The sequence below is a fragment of the Zonotrichia albicollis genome, chromosome 1 (genome assembly GCF_047830755.1).
Source record: "Zonotrichia albicollis isolate bZonAlb1 chromosome 1, bZonAlb1.hap1, whole genome shotgun sequence".
Classification (NCBI taxonomy): Eukaryota; Metazoa; Chordata; class Aves; order Passeriformes; family Passerellidae; genus Zonotrichia; species Zonotrichia albicollis.
Window position 1 is genome coordinate 119,170,099 of NC_133819.1, and position 17,192 is coordinate 119,187,290.

The 17,192-nt window shown below is 37.0% G+C and overlaps 1 long non-coding RNA gene across 1 annotated transcript in view; it reads right to left on the reverse strand.

Annotated features, from left to right (window-relative positions):
* LOC113458701 (uncharacterized) overlaps positions 1-17,192 on the reverse strand; it is a 195,856-nt gene that overhangs the window by 58,703 nt on the left and 119,961 nt on the right. The window contains exons 3-4 of the long non-coding RNA XR_012582711.1: positions 14,026-14,072; positions 13,696-13,804 (exon numbers count right to left, since the gene is read on the reverse strand). This is a non-coding gene — a long non-coding RNA (uncharacterized LOC113458701). The remainder of the gene's footprint in view (positions 1-13,695; positions 13,805-14,025; positions 14,073-17,192) is intronic.

A 17,192-nucleotide genomic window follows, 5' to 3' on the forward strand; every position in this document is an offset into this window, starting at 1 on the left:
GCACGGCCACACATTTTCTCATGTAGCCAGTGCAGAATTTGCAGGTAGAGCACGTGCTGTACGTAATTCTCCAGTGATCCCACTGGGAAGGTCTCCCTCCTCCCAGAGTCCCCCTAAGCAGTGGCCACTTATGGACCATCGTGTGAATGCTCTTCAGGGGCCAATTTCACAGGCTCAGCAGCAAAGTGCTGTGCCTGCTGCTTGCATGCAGGTAAACCCCACCAGAAGTAAGATGCAGGATGAGGAGCGGAGTACCTCCATTTTGTGGGCTAATTGCTTGATTACCACACTGAAACAAAATGGAGGAAAGATTTCTTTTTTTTTTTTTTTTTGTGGAAGGAGCCCTGGGCTGATGTGACAGGAGAGACAAAGTATCAGGAGAAAAATGGTGCTTAAGGAGCATCAGTCATAAAATCACTAATATGAAATGGAATATGAGAAATATAGATAATGTGTACACATTCTTACGGCTAATAAATGCACAGGACTCACGTACAGTTGATCTTTGGGTTTAGCAACAGTTAGAACATAAAAATGATTTCAACCCATGAAGTGTAACCTTTTGGATGAACATTTAAATTGGAAACACCATGGGTAAGAAATAGACCTCAGCATTTAATTTGGACTGGTTAGTTGGAAGCCTGTATTTACTGTAAAATAATTTCAGATTTAATTAAATAACACTGCTGATGCCAGTCACATCAGCACTGTAAAGATGATTAATTGCATGCTTAAATGAAATATAAACTGCCTTTAAAGTAACATCAATGAAGAGTCCTGTAAGCAGACACCAAATGATAGATTTAAACACATGAGCCTACCTGTACCCCTTACAAATACGCCATGGTTAAAAACACAGGCTCTGCATCTAAATTTAGCAGTTGTACCAAAACCAGAGCCTTTAATGTGTTTCTATTTTTCAGGCAAGCCTGATCTATTTTCCCCCCCTCTGGAAATGATTTTTTTATTTTGCAGCAGAGCTTTCACATGATTTGCATTGTCATCTCATGGGCTGGCTATCGAGAGGCAAACAGGGGCTGAGGCACTGTAATATGAGGCCACACTGTCACAACAAGGCAGCTGGACGGTTATATATTCCACTTTGTTTCCATTGTACTTCAATCCTCAGAAGAGCAGGACAAAGGGCCTGACAGAGTTAACCACGGATTGTCACCTTGATTTGTCCAGCCTAGCTGATACATAGAAATGAATGTGTTTATTCTGCTTATAAACAAAACACAGAAACAAACAAGCTGGCAAACAGCATTCTGCAAACTGAGCTATCTGTAAGAAAAAAAAAAAAAAGAAAAGAAAAAAAATATTTTCAGTATCTTTATAGATGCTACATCCTCCATGGAGAAAATAAAAGCAGGAAGAATCCTCAGATTACCACACAGAATAAACCCTTCCCGTGTAATGCTATCGAAAACAGCAGAGGAAAGCTCTCTAACTAAGGGCTGGGATCTCTTTGACTAGTCTGCATCATGTTGGTTTATTTTTCAGGAATGCTATGACAATGCTTCAAAACAGAAGTTTTTATCATAAAGGTAAACAGTTTGGAGCAGGGAATGTTCCCGTGTATGATAAACTTGTTTGTGGAACTATACCCTTAACACTATCCAGGGAGATGCAGTTATACACATGTGGAATATAGTAAACAAAGGATTTCCTGAAGAGGTACCAAATTAAAATCTAATTTTTTTTTAAAAGTAAATCCAATGAGTGCAATTGAATTTCTACTCTTAATATAGCACTGAATTAAATATAAAGAGTGTCATATTTAACAATTACTACTTAGAGAGATGAAAAGCAGGCAATTGCTGAGGAAATTCAGTGATGAAGCAAGAATTATAATTAAAATCCATGACTGCTTTTTTTTTTTTTAATTTGAACAGGTTCAAATTTTAATAAAATCATGTACAAAAGAAATTTTAAAAATACAACTTAAAAAAATTAAAGGTATCATTTGTCTTTTGCCCTCATTTCTGAGTATATGAGAATTCTGGCTTATGCTTCTGATCAGTAAGGCAAATTGAACTGAAAAATAAGGGAGATGACTCAACTGAGAAAAGGTCAGTTCTGAAACACCTTAATTTTTTATAGAAGATGAAAACAACCAGCAAGAAACCTCTTTGTGGTTTCTGACAACCACATGTTTATTAACTACATGAAAGACATAATCAAACTCTCATTTTGCTTATATAACATACCTCACCAGAATGGACAAAATAGTTGCCTCTGAAGAAAAAAACGTTTAGAAACATGTCATTTATACGTCTTTTTTATTTATGAGATAAGCCTTATCAGAAGATGTGGTATTACATATCACAATAATGTATTCACTTCTGAGCATGCAGTATTTTAAACAGACATAAAAGACTAAATGCATTTATTATTTTAGCATTGCTACTACTTTTAAATAGTAGATTGGAGGATTTTTTGAATTTGTGTACACATTTCGTAATTTCACTTGATGTGCATCAATTCTTTTAACAGTGCAAAAACACACACTAAAATATAACATGCCATAGTACAATTGTAAGTATCTACTTGAAGCTGTATTATGCATCACAAAAAGAAAAAATATACATAAATCTTACCCACATACTGGAATGCTAATGTGCATCCATCAAAGGGATACACATTCATAGTAAAGGTTTCAGCCCAAATAAAGCCCCTTGCATTACCGCATACATGCAAAAATATGGAAAAAAAATGAAAAACTCTTTTTTTCCTTTACCAAAATTGTTTAGGAAAACCTAGTTACGCCAAAAAAACCATTTATTGTCCAAGGAGAAAATTGCACAGATTTGTCTTTCCTTGGAATTCTATGCAGCCAACCGTAATAGCCCTTTGACAGTTCACCTGACTGCAGCAGAAATGGGAATGTGATGGTTACAGTGGATGACAGAAAGGGGCCATTTGAAGTGCTATTATGCAGTTTACATGAGAAGATTTCCACAGATTTTGGTTTTATTTAGTTATGTTATGTACATTTTTTTGCCTTTTTTTTTCTTCTTCTTCCTTTTTTTTTTCTTTTTTTTACCCTTTACCTGGCAGTGTATGCCTTACAATAATAAAGAACACATTATTTTCTGGAGGTACCATATAGAAAAGAAGACCTTAAAATTTCATTAGTATTTCCAAACTGCCTTGGAAGAGTCACTGTTCTTCACTACTAAAAATGGAAATGCTCTGTTCTCTCTTGCCTTGATCACATTTTAAAAGACTGTTATATATATTTTATTTCACCCAGTTTACCCAGCAATTTTAGATAGACTAATATAAACCAGGTATTGTATGTTCATACTTTAACAGAAGCATAAGTGGAGGAATTGGTTTTTTTTAGTATGCACGTTTGTGGGATGACTGGAAACCTTTTGAATGTTAAGGACTGAAAAGGATATCCTGTATAAATCTTACACCCTGAAAAGATAATCTTTGACCACCTTTCTGGAAGGACCCAAATCTGAAAGCTCTCGTTAGGATAAATGGTCGGACTGAAGCTAATAAGTCTTCTCGGAAGAGTAAAGCCTACTCACATGAGTCAGCACTTACAGCACTGAGCCGTGACAGTTAAGCATTTTATGGAAAGAATCAAGGTGTTTTTGCTTTATGGGATTGCTGTGCTGTACAGGTCTCTCAGTTCAGGGGCAGATGAGCCTAAACCAATGAACAAATGCATACAGTCCTTTTTGTGTCCGGATGACATACAGAAAAACATGATGGTGACACGCTGGTTGCTTGACACTGAAATGTTTAAAAGAAAAAAAAAAATCACTGTGTAAGATAAAAGGATAAAAGTGATAATGACTAAGCTACACTGTCCTAACTTACTATGCATTTGCATGTGATTTATAATTTTATAAAGGAGAAAATACAGGGAATTGTACCTTTGATATATTGTTAAGCAGATCTTCTGTGTTTGTATTTTCTGCATAGGGTCAAGACTGTTGACATGGGATTAATCAGCTGTTCCTCCTAAACCATGAATCAGGACAAATTGTTGTTGGTTTCATACAGTACAGTTGCTTGAAAATAGAATTAAACATAGAAAGGAGAGAAATATGTGAAACCAAGCTGAAGTTACAGGCAGTAATTGCAACACTGGTATAATGACAGGTCCTTTCTGCTTTTGCATTTTGAAGAATTTCAGCAGTAATTACAAAAAACAGTGCTTAATTTTCTGCCACCTTCTGAAAATGCAATGATTATTTGAAGCATATTGTCCTGTCAGAGCGTGATATTTTATTGAAATGTAAAAATTTTGCACCTCTTTCCATAAGCACATTTCTTCCTATGTGTATTTTGTCCAATTCACAAGTAAAAAAAGATTCAGTTATCTTCTGCATATCTTCTAGAGAACATACACCTACACATAAATGTAGCCTGCCACCTGCATTGTTGTTAGCTTATTTGTCAGGCTGTACCATGATAGGATTTGAGAATATTGGGTGCAAAGTGTCTTCAGGAAGAGGGAGAGAAATCATTCACCATTAGAGATAAGTATGACAAGCTCCCTTTTACACTAGGATACACTTGTATTAAACAGAATGGCAGGGTGCCTGAGTGAGATAGCATCTATTACCAATGATGACATGAAAATGGACTCTTATTAATCACTGTTTTCAAAATAATTATCCGTAGCTTTATAAATGCTGTAACTAAGGCCGGATTCCTTCCCTAGGTGTTCCCTTATATTCAAAATACTGTTTTCTCATTACAGCTAGAACTTAAATTATTTGGTAAAGCAGATGTAAAAAGTGAGCAGCAAATATGCACGTTTTTAATGATTAAGATATTGTATAGCTTTTTTAGAAATAAACAGTCTATAGGTATTCAAAATAGGTCATAATTACTCAAAAACAAACACTTGATCTGATCTCTGTGATATTTTATAAATACTTTTTTGGAAGCTCAAATATCACTTAAGATATTTGAATTTTTAAGTAGAGAATGGGATATCTGTGGGTCACAAACAATATTTTCCGTTATATGGGATATTTCACTAAGAGGAATGTAAAACGAAGATTATGGAGGGAAAAGATTTGGAGGACTTTTGCCAATGAAAGTACTTTTTCTGATAAACAGCTTTTACGTGTTTTGTGTTTTATTTATTTTCAGCACAATTCATTGTAGATGTTAAGCCTCTCCCAGATTTGCAATCAAACCATTGTATCAATATGAAAAACTTCCATAAACAGCTCAGACAATGTAATGTCCTATATTCAAGTACTTCTCATGCACAAAGTGTATCAAAACCATATTTTGCCTCTGGTACTAATAACGCGTATATTTTTTATTATATCTATTTGCATACATAGTGCTATATGAACACTATAGAAATGTTTTATTTAAGGGACTCATTTTGGAAATATCCATTATCTTTACTAGATGTGGACATACAGCTTTTTTTTAGGAACATTTTTATTTAAATTTAAAGTCAAGTTTTGAAGAAGTAGTTCTAGTGATGGGATAACAAGTTAGTATTCAAAAGGAAATGACGACATGGCATTATGAAAAAAATCTTTTCAGGTTCAGAAAGCACACATGTATGGATGCATGTGAATGGCTTCTGTGTTTTAAAGCTTTTTTCAAAAGCAACCATACGAATTCAAATGCCAATAAGTTTAGTTCTTGTGCAGCACCTTTTTTGATGTGATAGCTAAATTTTATTTTATAAAGTTACTCTAAGTTCTCATTGGCTACAATAATAATCTGATTTTTAATTAAAAGAATGCAGGATGTAGCAGTCTTACGTTGCTGCTTTATTCCAATCTGCATCCCAAAACCCAGTAATTCTAGATGGAAAAAAGTCCATTAAAAAAGCCAGTAAAGAAATACAAGAACACTGTCTGGATTTGGAATAATAATTGCATAGATATGTCTAGGAAATGTATTCATTTCTGATTTAAGTAAGATTTTGGAGGTAATAGTCATTTTACTAATAATAAAAAAATTAATATGGCAACAACTGTTTGCTTGGTGTAAATATAAATTATGTTTACCACAAGCTCCTATAAACATTTTGACAATGATTTATAAGTATGTCTAATAAAAATGTTATATTTTTTCCATTCTAGCAGACAGCTTAATATTTTATAAATATAATTCAAAGCAATGTATTGGTTTATTTTGAATACCTTATTTTTTTCCGTTTTTTTTTTTTTTCTCTTAATAAAAATACCTCCTCTCCTAAGAATACTTTAAATTAAAGCAGGTCATTTATTTTTGTTGTTGTTGCTGGAGCAGGCTGTTCTTCTTTCTCTCCTAATACTAATTTGGTAACTTAAGCAGCTCTTGAACATTTGCAGTATATGTTATTAAGGATTAAGCCTTAAATTTATTTGTATAGGTAAAGAACCTGGTATTGCACAGGTCAAGTGGCTTCAGGGTGAACAATAAAGCAATATATTTAAAGAGGTGTTAGTGTCTCCTTTCTGAATCCCTTTTTTATTTCAAAGTGCAAATATGGTTATAAATCACATTACCCAATGCATACAAATGATTTGAATTACAAAACAGACTGGAATATCTGCATCTTCTGTTTAACCTGTGGAGATGACTCACATAATTGAATGGGAATATGGATACTATACTTATACATAAACTTTGACTAACTTGTTTTAAAGAGAAGTGCTTCATGGAGGAGTGAAGAATGTGTCTGAGATACCAGCAGGATTAGCTTTCTGTATGGCAACTAATCCACTTACTGACTCTCCCAAATTTCTCACCTGATTTATTCAGAACAGACTATTCAAAGGGATATACCACCTCTGCACTTCTCTATCAAATTGCTCTTTTTTGTTTAAGAGAGAGAAAGTGCTTCTCGGTTAAAGTATAATAAAAAGTATAATTAGGAAAAAGTACCCATTTTAGAAAGGTTATGGTCAGCAGAGCACCCATTTTAGCACCCATTGAAGCCCCCATTTTCCTTTGGGCATAGTTTGTGCCCACCTCTGTCCAGAGAAGCATCCCTTTAAAAACATGTCTACGAACATTAACCCCCAAGCCGGTGGATGTAGCCAGAAGGTTACCCTGTTCCAAAATCTCCTCTGCCAGGGGTGTGCACAATTTGGATGCTCACCGGACAAACACAAATCTGCCATGGGGAAACCAAGCACCCTTTTTCTGCAGGCAGTTATTTTATGTGCTGGATGATGAGATCTGGAGGACAATCTGTGGTGGTGACCACTTTTTGAAATGTGTACTCTCTACACAAAAGACTAAAAACAAAAGCATATCCCCACTTCATGAAAATCAGATGGAAACCCAGACATTTTGATACCAGCTGCTGCACAGTAGACAACTATTCATCTTTGGAAAATTATACTTCCCTACTGAAATACAGGTTCAGTTGCAGGGAAGATCATGAGCACCTGACTATTTGGCAAACTAAATGCACTATAAGATTTAAGTACACATCAAATATAAAAGAGTTGTGTAGCAGGTACTCAGCTTGACTCTGGTACTAAAGGACCGCCTCTGCCTACTTCTGGCTCTTGCTTCCCTTGCCTCCTGGAGAGCTGCAAAAGTCCTGGGGAGTAATGGCCTGGAGACTGCTCAGCACTGCTAACCAACTCCCTGTTTGTCAGTATCAAAGAAACCCTGCCCTGTCATTTGAAGATATTTTATCATTTGTTGGCCTGCGGTGATCTGGCATCATACCCCACACTGCAGCATGTGGGACTGACAAACACCTGAAGCAGCCTTGTGGAGCCCTGTTAGAGATGCTCCTTCCATGAGCCCCCTGCTGAATTCAGCAGTCAGGGACAGCATCAGGTGGGTGCTCTCTGTCACCTTGTGGGCATCAGGCTGGGGGTCCCCAAGGCAGGAAAAGGGCTGCCAGGGACCCTGCAGTACTGAGCATATGCCTCAGGGCTGCCTCTGCCTCTTTCAGCCTTTTACCTCTTCTTGCCATTACATGCAGATCCTACTGTGCCCAAACTGGAAAGAGCCAGCTCTCACATCCTGTCTGCTTGGTAATGAGTTTTTTAATAGAGTGGAAAAAAGGAAGAGCCTTTCCTTTGTGAAATGGTAGGGGGAAAAAAATGAGGAGTGGGATCGAGCTTCATAGGAAGAAGATATAGTAGGAAATCTGCTTTGCATCCAAAATTCTCCCATATTAGGCCCAAACAAGGTGATATTACAAGTGTATGCCACAAAAGCAATCAAACAGCAGGGAAGGAAACACACGCAAGGCTGTTTCCATAACAAATCTTGCATGAATTTCATAGCCTTTTTATAGGGAAAAAAATCAGGACGCCAGATAGTGTTCTGGGTGTGACTTTGCTGAGGCATAAACACTTGCAATCTGTATGTAGATGTGCCTTTAGGCACGAGTGTGTGTGTGTGAGGGAGAGTCAGGTCAGGTTCTTGTTTATGACTTCTGAGAGATAGAAACAAGTGTATTTACTTGCAAGTCTGTAAAGGACATCAGTAGAAACAGGATAGGCCTGTAATATTATTCCTTGGCCAAGATCTACTCCAGGGAAGGTCGCCTAGGTGAAAAGTATGTGAAATTGTTGTGACAGCTTTTTTAATGTTAATTTGATAAAAGAGATATGGTGCAAATAAAATGGTACACACTGTAAAAGGCTCCCAAGCCGACTGAAAGTCCTTTAGTACCACCTTGAGATTCACTCCAACACCAAAGACCAAATATTTTAAAATTAATCTTAGAAAGGAACATGGTTTTTATTTTGACTACAATTTTATGAGCTTTTGAAGGAAGTCCCCATGTATTCCAGCTGCCTGATATAGCCTTACTATTTAAATCTTGAAATGTCATACCTATTCAGAACCTGGCAGGATTTACCCATGTTCTGCAGCAAAAGAACAGATCAGTTCTGATGTCTGAAAAATTATTTTCTCCTCATAAACTTTAATACTGACTTCTGTTACTGAGAGAGAGAACAAAAGGATATGTTGGGGACAGTGGAGGCTGTGAAGCACTTCTAAAATTTCCTTGAGATGTATCACCACTCCCTCCATGCCCCACTTTTTGGATGCTGAACTTGATATAATTTTCTAAGGGAACTTAATTTCAGAGGTAAGTACTCTGCCCCCTTGCTGAGAATCACATCCAGCTACAACCTCAAATCCAAAATGAAGGCATTTTAAAATATTAAATATTTCTGAAAATCTCACAAATATTATTTTGTTCTTGCCTTCAACAAATAATTCTGCAGTGTCAGGTGTTCTGAACTGTATATAAACATTCATTTCTGTGTTTTAAAACACTGAAACCATCAATACATAGAGAAATACAAGCTTACCCAGAGATTCAATTGTATTGCTGTAGTTTTTCTTTTCAAATCACTGAACATTGGAATCCTTTACTATGAAAGCCTCACACAATATTCTTTAAACTACAGTATATCAATGCTTTAAAAACAACATTTAAAAATGAAAGATTTTGCCTATTTTGTTCAAATGAATATGCCTTAAGTTATGCTTCTCAGTTGTCCCAATTTATTTTAATATGAAAAAATCTAATCTCTTCTTGTAAAGCAGATTATGCATGTATTAAATTCTTTAAAATTAGAATATACTTAATGCCACATTAGTTCCAGGCATGCAAAGCAGGAGAAAGAATTATACACCTAAACAACAAGAATGGTTTTTAAGCTTAAGTTTCTACTTTTCTCCAATTCTCATTTGGCAAAATAAAATTATGTACAATCTACCATTTAATGAAATGCACTGATGAATTAATATTTGCCAAATAAATCACAAAAGAAAAGATTTAAAACATCCAATATTTTTAACTGAGGAAAAATCAAGGCCAAAGCTTTGTTTCAGCTGTCTATAAAATTTGTACATCCTGCTTCTTTTCCCTTCCTCATCCTCTCTTGCCTCCAGTTGGTAAGATACATTCCATTTCGCACTTCTAAGCATGCATTCTGGTCATGGTTGCAGAATAATGCTGCTGACTTCCCTCAATGCAGGAGGAGGTCAGAGCTCATTTGGACTGGGGCCTAAAACATACGAGAACTGTAAGTCCTTTTGTCCTCAAGGTCCATGACTACAAGTTCGTTTATGGCAGCTTGCCAACAGGGGTTGTGCTTTGAGGTTGTTGCTCCTGTTTTCTGCCATGCCATCAGAGGACTACTGCCTCCAGAGCTGCAAGTGTGTCATCTCCCACAGGCATTGTTTTTCCTATTAAATCCTCCACAAATCTTGTTTTCTCAGGACCTGGGATATTGTAGGTTTGTTTCTCTCAGTTATTATTCTTGCTATTTGAAGACAACAGTTTGTGATTACTAACTGCTGTGGGGATGGGTGCCTAAACTCTTAATTCATCAATACAATTTAAAATATTAAAAATAAAAAAAAATAAAAAAAGAAGAAGGCAAATGCAGTGGAACTCTCATTCATTCATCAGAAAGGGGATCTATTACCGCAACAACCCTCACAGGCTGTGGAAGAGACAATGGATGAGACTCAGCTAACAAAACTAAAAGGAAAGAAAGAGGAAGCAGAGCATCATATACAAAAAAAGACTAAACTCAGGCATATAGCAGAGGCACTCCACCTGTGCTTCCCATCCAATATGTGCAACTGTGGTTGGATGAAGTGCTGCACATTGAGTAAATGTCAATGGATGCAGCAATTTTAGCTCGCGTAAATGTTTAAAGGAATTTACTGCTGAGTGCACTGAGGTTTACACTTTGCCTGGAGAAGCACAAAAAGGAGATGGCATCTGCTCTTCTATTTTACCATGAAGTGTTCTTGATGTATTAGAAGAGATTTGGCTTCAGAGAGGGCAGCCTTGCCCTTGAGGCAAAGCTCCTCCTGACCCCAGAGGAGACATGAGTTGATCCACTCACTAAGGCCTGTTTTATGGGATAACGCTGGGAAAGTTCTTCCCATTAACCTTGCTGGAGTGGTGAGGTTGTGGCCTTTTCTTTATAATTGATGCAGTGCCAGCATTTTAAAGGACAAACTAGAGGATAGGATATAGTAAACAGACAACTCATCCTGAAGGGAAAACAGAAAGCTTTCTTGAGTGTTTTTTGTGTTATCCCTTATTTGAAATTCTGTTTATGTTGCTAAAATTTGCATATATTCTTTTTAATGAATACTACTCAGCTGAGAGACAGTGAAAGATGCAGAATGTGATGCTTGTTAATACCAGTTCATTAAATTAAGCCAGACCTGATTTGCAACACAACCCTATGTTCTTGAATTTCACAGGCGGCCTGTGAAATAATTTTCTCCAGACTCCTCAAACTATTAGATTGTGTCTATCTGTTTAGCTGAAGTGCTTGGGCAGCCTTCACTGTCAGGGTGTTTAGGTACCTCACAGTCTGCTAATAGATTTAGTTGCACTAAGTCTTATTCATCAGATTTCTCTGTCAGCTGCTTCAGCCCTCAGTGCCTTTGGCAGGGTTCAGCACGGTGCTTTTTAAGGTTGTCTTTTTCTGTTGCTGAGGCAGGAACTCTGTGTCCATGCCCAAGCTACTGCCCTGCATCTGCTACAAGTGCCTGCTTCTCTACAATCATTTACTAAACTCCAAGGTGAACGCCATAGAAAGAATATAGAAGGTGAGTATTTTATGTCAGAATATTGTCTTTTATGCCAAAGCCTACGCTTACACATTCCCAGAAGATTTGGTCTCCTGAGTCATGTGCTTCAACAGGCACGGAGATGAAATCCAGGACTAAGCTGTCAGGACTGTCAGGACATCTCTTGTCACCTCAGAGCATCATTCATACTTCGCCTGAACAAAGCACTAAACTTTAACTTTATAAGTTAATGAATAACTTATGAATAAGAAGCAATGGCAAAAAAAAGTGGAACATTTACTTTTAATAACTCCCTTCCTTTATAACCTTTCCCTGGATGAAATGTATCTGTCTATCTTTAAATAAGTTGGCAGCCTGGAGTCTTCTAAATTTTAATGCGGGATGTTTGTTGGACTAAGACAGAAATAGAAACACAACAGTCACTTGTTCAACCAAATTTTTCTTTGATGTTTTAAATTCTTTGGATTATTGCACCTGATTATGCCTATGGATCAAACCATCTAGAACAAAGGAGTTCTCCATCTACAAGAATTGAAACCCAATTTACTAATCATGTTCTTCACCATGTTACAGAGTTACAACTGGGTTTCCTGCCCCTCTACTCAAAACCCTCTTTCTGTGACCATCATCTCTCTTGATGGGCACCTTCTGCAGTAACAGCCAATCAGCGCAAGAAACGCATGCTTGCTACCAATAAAACTTTAAGTTTAGAATTGAGCTTTAAGGATAGGGATTCTCCTGCATTTTGGACAAGATTGACCAAAAATCTCACCTTGCTCAAAAACTCTCTTTGAGTGTTCTCAAAACATTCATCACAAGACACCCATAGACATTTCCCTCTCAACAGACAGGAGATAACTGTGTACCAAGATTCTCAGAGGTCCCTTCCAACTCAGGATACTTTATGAACCTAAACTTTCTAAATCAAAGTTCCCTAAGATGTGGAAATTGATGTCTATCCTAAAATAATTTCTATGTTTTCAATCATAGCACTTCTAACAGATATTTGTAGTGAAAGACAAACAAAAACAATTTTCTCAAGTGGTAATTATCATATTTTGTTCTTTCATCACAACTTATGAAAACTTCATCTAGAAATTAAGCAGTCACCTGATATAAACACACACACACCCCTGGCTCCCTATTTCACTTCATAAAATTAAATATCTGCACTCCACCCTATCCATTCTGAAGAAACTGTAGGTGAGATTCAATTTTCTTTTACTTATGTTTTCAATAAACCCATTTAGACATATAAACGTTAGAAACATTCTGTTCTGCAAGCTGAGGATATCCAGTTTTATATCTGCAGTGTCACCAAAGGCCAGTTCTACCTCTGGACTCTACCGCTCTATGTGTCCATTCCTAAGGTGTAAAACAAAACAATGTTGCAGTGTAAGAGGGAGAAACAAATTCAGTCATTCTTTGGGAAAAATAGTTTTAAACAGAGGTAGATACCACATGCCTTTCTAATTACTAGCACAAACAAAGAATATTGTTGGATTCCATTACTGCAAACTGCTCTGCAACTTAATTCCATGCATTAAAAAAAAATAATTCCCTGTAATATGAGAAGTAGCTCTTTCCTCTCATTCCTGCTACAAAATCATAACAAACTCAGTAAGATCATACAGTATGGCAAGATGAGGTCCTTATATCAACTATTGGTCCTTATATCACCTATTTTTCTAATTTCTATGCATTTCTTTGTGTGCTTTCATATTTCCTATGGTTCCAGGAACATCCCTATATATAGCCATAAATGCTCTCCTAACACAAATTCTAGAATTTGGGGAAACAGCCTTTTGCTGAGTCAACTGCTGTAGTGACATCCCAGAACAATATTGCAATTTAATTCTAGCTATTTTTAAAACCTTATTACCTTACAAATTTAGGTAACATCAATGAATTATAAACATCAAGGGAAAAATAAGATAGTAAAAAACATGCCAGCTGTGGACAGCAGCAGAGGAAGCTACAATGTACTTCTACAAAAGCAAAATGGAAATGTCTCAATGCTGTTCTGTAGTACAGTCATCATTTTAAGAACAGAAAATCTTGGTAGGATATCTTTGCTTAGATCTGGGTCAGCAAGAAGATACACATTAACTTGATGAATGTCCTGCTGAATTCAATGGGCTATTCAAATGCACAGACACTTACCTCAGATGTGCTTGCCAACCAAAGCCACATGTAAGGGTAGGTAGTGTAGGTAGCATTCTTAATGGTCTGGGTGATTTAAAGCCTCACAGCCTTTTGACAATGACAAATCCTCAGGGAAAACAACAAAAAACAAAAAAGAAAAAAACAGAAGCTCAGATTATCAAAACATTCAGTGATTCCCTGAAGTCTTCAGCCCCAAATTATGAGCTTCTTCTGCTCCCAGCTAGAGCTGAGGGAAAGTTAAACCCCTTGGCAAAGGCAGTGCAGTAAGAGCTCATTTGGGGTGGCAAGAACTAGCAGACTCTGATGTAAAGCAGCTTGGGCACCTACCTCTACTCAGATGGGTAATTCCTCTTACTCCATAGGGCAAGCAGGGTCTGTAAAAAAAACACAAACAAATATGGGTTTTGAGCAGCAGTTTTGTGGGTGTGCACTAAATGATGGGCTTGGGCACTTTTCTGGAGATCAGTACTAATTCCTTTGTGCTAATTATACCAGAAAAAGTCTGAATTTCTTTTGCTGTGATCCTTTCTCTGACTTCAGGAAAAAAGCTATCATCTGATGCATTATATTTAAATACCCTTTGCATGAGATGAATATAAAATGAATAAAATAACCCAGCTCTGAACTCAGCCTTGTTGTCATGCTGTGTGACACACACCTTTGCTACTTTCCCTCTCATAAGAAATGTAACAGACTTCTATTTTTATTTCTGATATTTTGACTCTGTTAATAGACTTGTTAAAGCAAGTGCATGGGACTGGACCTTTCAACACATTGAGGAATAAGTCAGATAAAGAATTAAGATGTTGGGTTGTTCTTTGTCTCTTAAACAAGAGAGGTTAACATTGAAATCCTTGTTACTTAAATACAAACATGGGTACTGATGAGCATCACCCATGTGAGGACAAGAGTCTGTTCTTGATGGAGGAAGTAGTGCAAAATATCTTTTGTCACTTGCATTGGAAAGAATTGACCTCATAGCTTGGTGGGAAACATGATTAAAAGACAATCCACAATCACCTTATGATCTTAGAAGTAGAATTTCTATACACACACACACACACACACTCATATGCTCATTTTTAACTAGTCTGCTAGCTCATTTTTAACTAGTTAAACTAGCAGACTGAACCGTAGGGAATCCCTGAGGACCTCTGCAAGATTCCTTGATTTAGACCAGGTTGTGGCATTTAGGAACTACCTGTCTTCCTTGCTGAAGCAGGCACATATAAAAGAGAATAAGAATAACATATAAAAACATACATATATATTTTAAATACCAGGATAAATGCCACCTTCACCTCTGGCCAATATCATCTTTTCAATGGCATTTCTTACCATTTCACTAATGATCATTTCTGATTTTATACATTTATGTAGCGTCAAAGTGCCAAATGTTTGCATAGTGCTGGACTTCCTACATTTTACATTTCTATCCACAATGGAACAAAGTGAATTATTGTACTTGGCATGTATATTAACTTCCAGTGAGTGCTCCTCCATTCCTTTAACCCAGCCACAACCAGCCTGCTTACCCAATACCCAGTGCTGTAGTACTGTAGCACCTTTCTCAAGTTGAAATGATGCCAGTCCCACCTGTCTCATCACCTTTGCTCTTCTGCCAAGTGCTGCAAGTGAGCCCCCATTAGGTATGCAACATGCACCACCTATTTTAATACACTGTGTATCATTTCAGTATTTACTACTTTTAACATACATGTAGATGGAAAGGTAAATAATAAAGGAGGCTGACTCCTGTCAAGTGAGAACGATGAGAGCTACTTAATGAAACAGAGGTGAGGAGATGAGTGATGATGAATGGGAAACCTTCAGCCAACTTTCCAGTACTAATAGCTTGCCTGTTCCTTGAGCCCACACTTTTTAAAGGGTGGCTTGAGAATAAAGAGAATTTTTTCTGTTAAGAAACTGAAGTGCAGAGAGAGAAGGATCTTTTACCAAAACCTGTTCAGTACTCTTGCTGTTGAATTCAAGGTTGAGAAGTCACTATGAGAAGTCATTAAGGATAACTATAATATTAACCAGTGCTACCTTAGACAGCGGAATCTACTTGACTTGTCTGTTCTGGTTTTGGCTGAGGTAGAGTTTATTTTCTTTATAGCAGCCAGTACAGGGCTATGTTTTACACTTTTGTTGAAAACAATGTTGGGAACTCAGAAATGATTTAGTTATTGCTGAGCTGTGCTTACAAAGCATCAAGGCCTTTTTTGCTTCCCATCACATCCCATCAGCAAGATTGGTGCTCATAGATATTCCAAATCTAGTTTTGGATACATATTCCTAAGGTAAACGTATTCCTCTCCACAGCCCCTAAGGTAAACGTATTCCTCTCCACAGCCCCCAGGTATGATCCATTGATGCTCCTGCTTGGTATTAAGGACCATAGTCAGCAATATGACATGACTTCTCTCTGGTCTTTGTGTCTGTGTTTCTTGCCATGGAAACCAGGATTTGGGGAAAGACAGCAAGGTAACCTGTTCCTTCCCGGATCTTGCTCTATTCACATATTTGTACTCACAAATTAGGAAGTACTCTGAGGATCTGCAGTTTAAATACACCACTACTGAACATGAGGCGCGTTAATAGAGCACAGTTGTGCCTTTACTCACAGTTTCACAAACTGTTTCCTAGCCTGAACTGGCAAGAAGCCATGGGCTCCAGACATGTGTTGGTCCTTGGCTTTTCTCCCCACAAGTTGTTCCCAAGTGAAGCTGAGGCAGAAGAACTGGGGGTACAAAGTGCAGCAAAAATGTGCTGTGGAGGTTGGGCCCTGCAGGCACTGATTCATTTGACACATATTGAAGGCCCTCGACAGGGTGAATATAAATCTATATTTCCACAGGTGTGGCTCCTGTAGAAAGGTCTACAGCAGTATTAAATCTCCTTGGCAAAATACTTCTAAAACAATCAACAAAAACTTCTTTAAATAAGTAGGATTGAGATAGCTATCCTCCTGAGAGTTTTCTTTACAGGCAATCTTTGTGAGGTTTTCCTGTTTTATTAACCTTCATCTTTTGTGTTACTGTACATTAAAAAAAGCTGGAGATGTAAAGAAATAAGTAAATACCTGCAAATTTTATCTCACTGCTTAGATTAATTTCTCACAGCCCAGCTATTTCATTTCAGCAGACTCAGTTCTAACAAAAATATGGGTTTTTTATTAGAGAGCATTTATTCCTTACAGCAGTTGACTCTTAAATTCCTTTTTTGTAACAATAATATGGAATATTTTGCTGGTTTGTACATCTGAGAGTTATCTCTCCATATAAAAAAGCATTTGCCTGTTTGTACGTATAGGTGTGTATGTATGTACATAAATTAGAAAGCTGCAGCTCTAGATAACAGCTTTATGTAGATTTGGATTACTAGATCTAAATCTTTACATATAAATATGTGGGCATTTTCATATTAAATATTTAATGCATTCTGGAAACAGTGTTAAAATGAATAGTATATAAAGACAAATATGTCAAGTT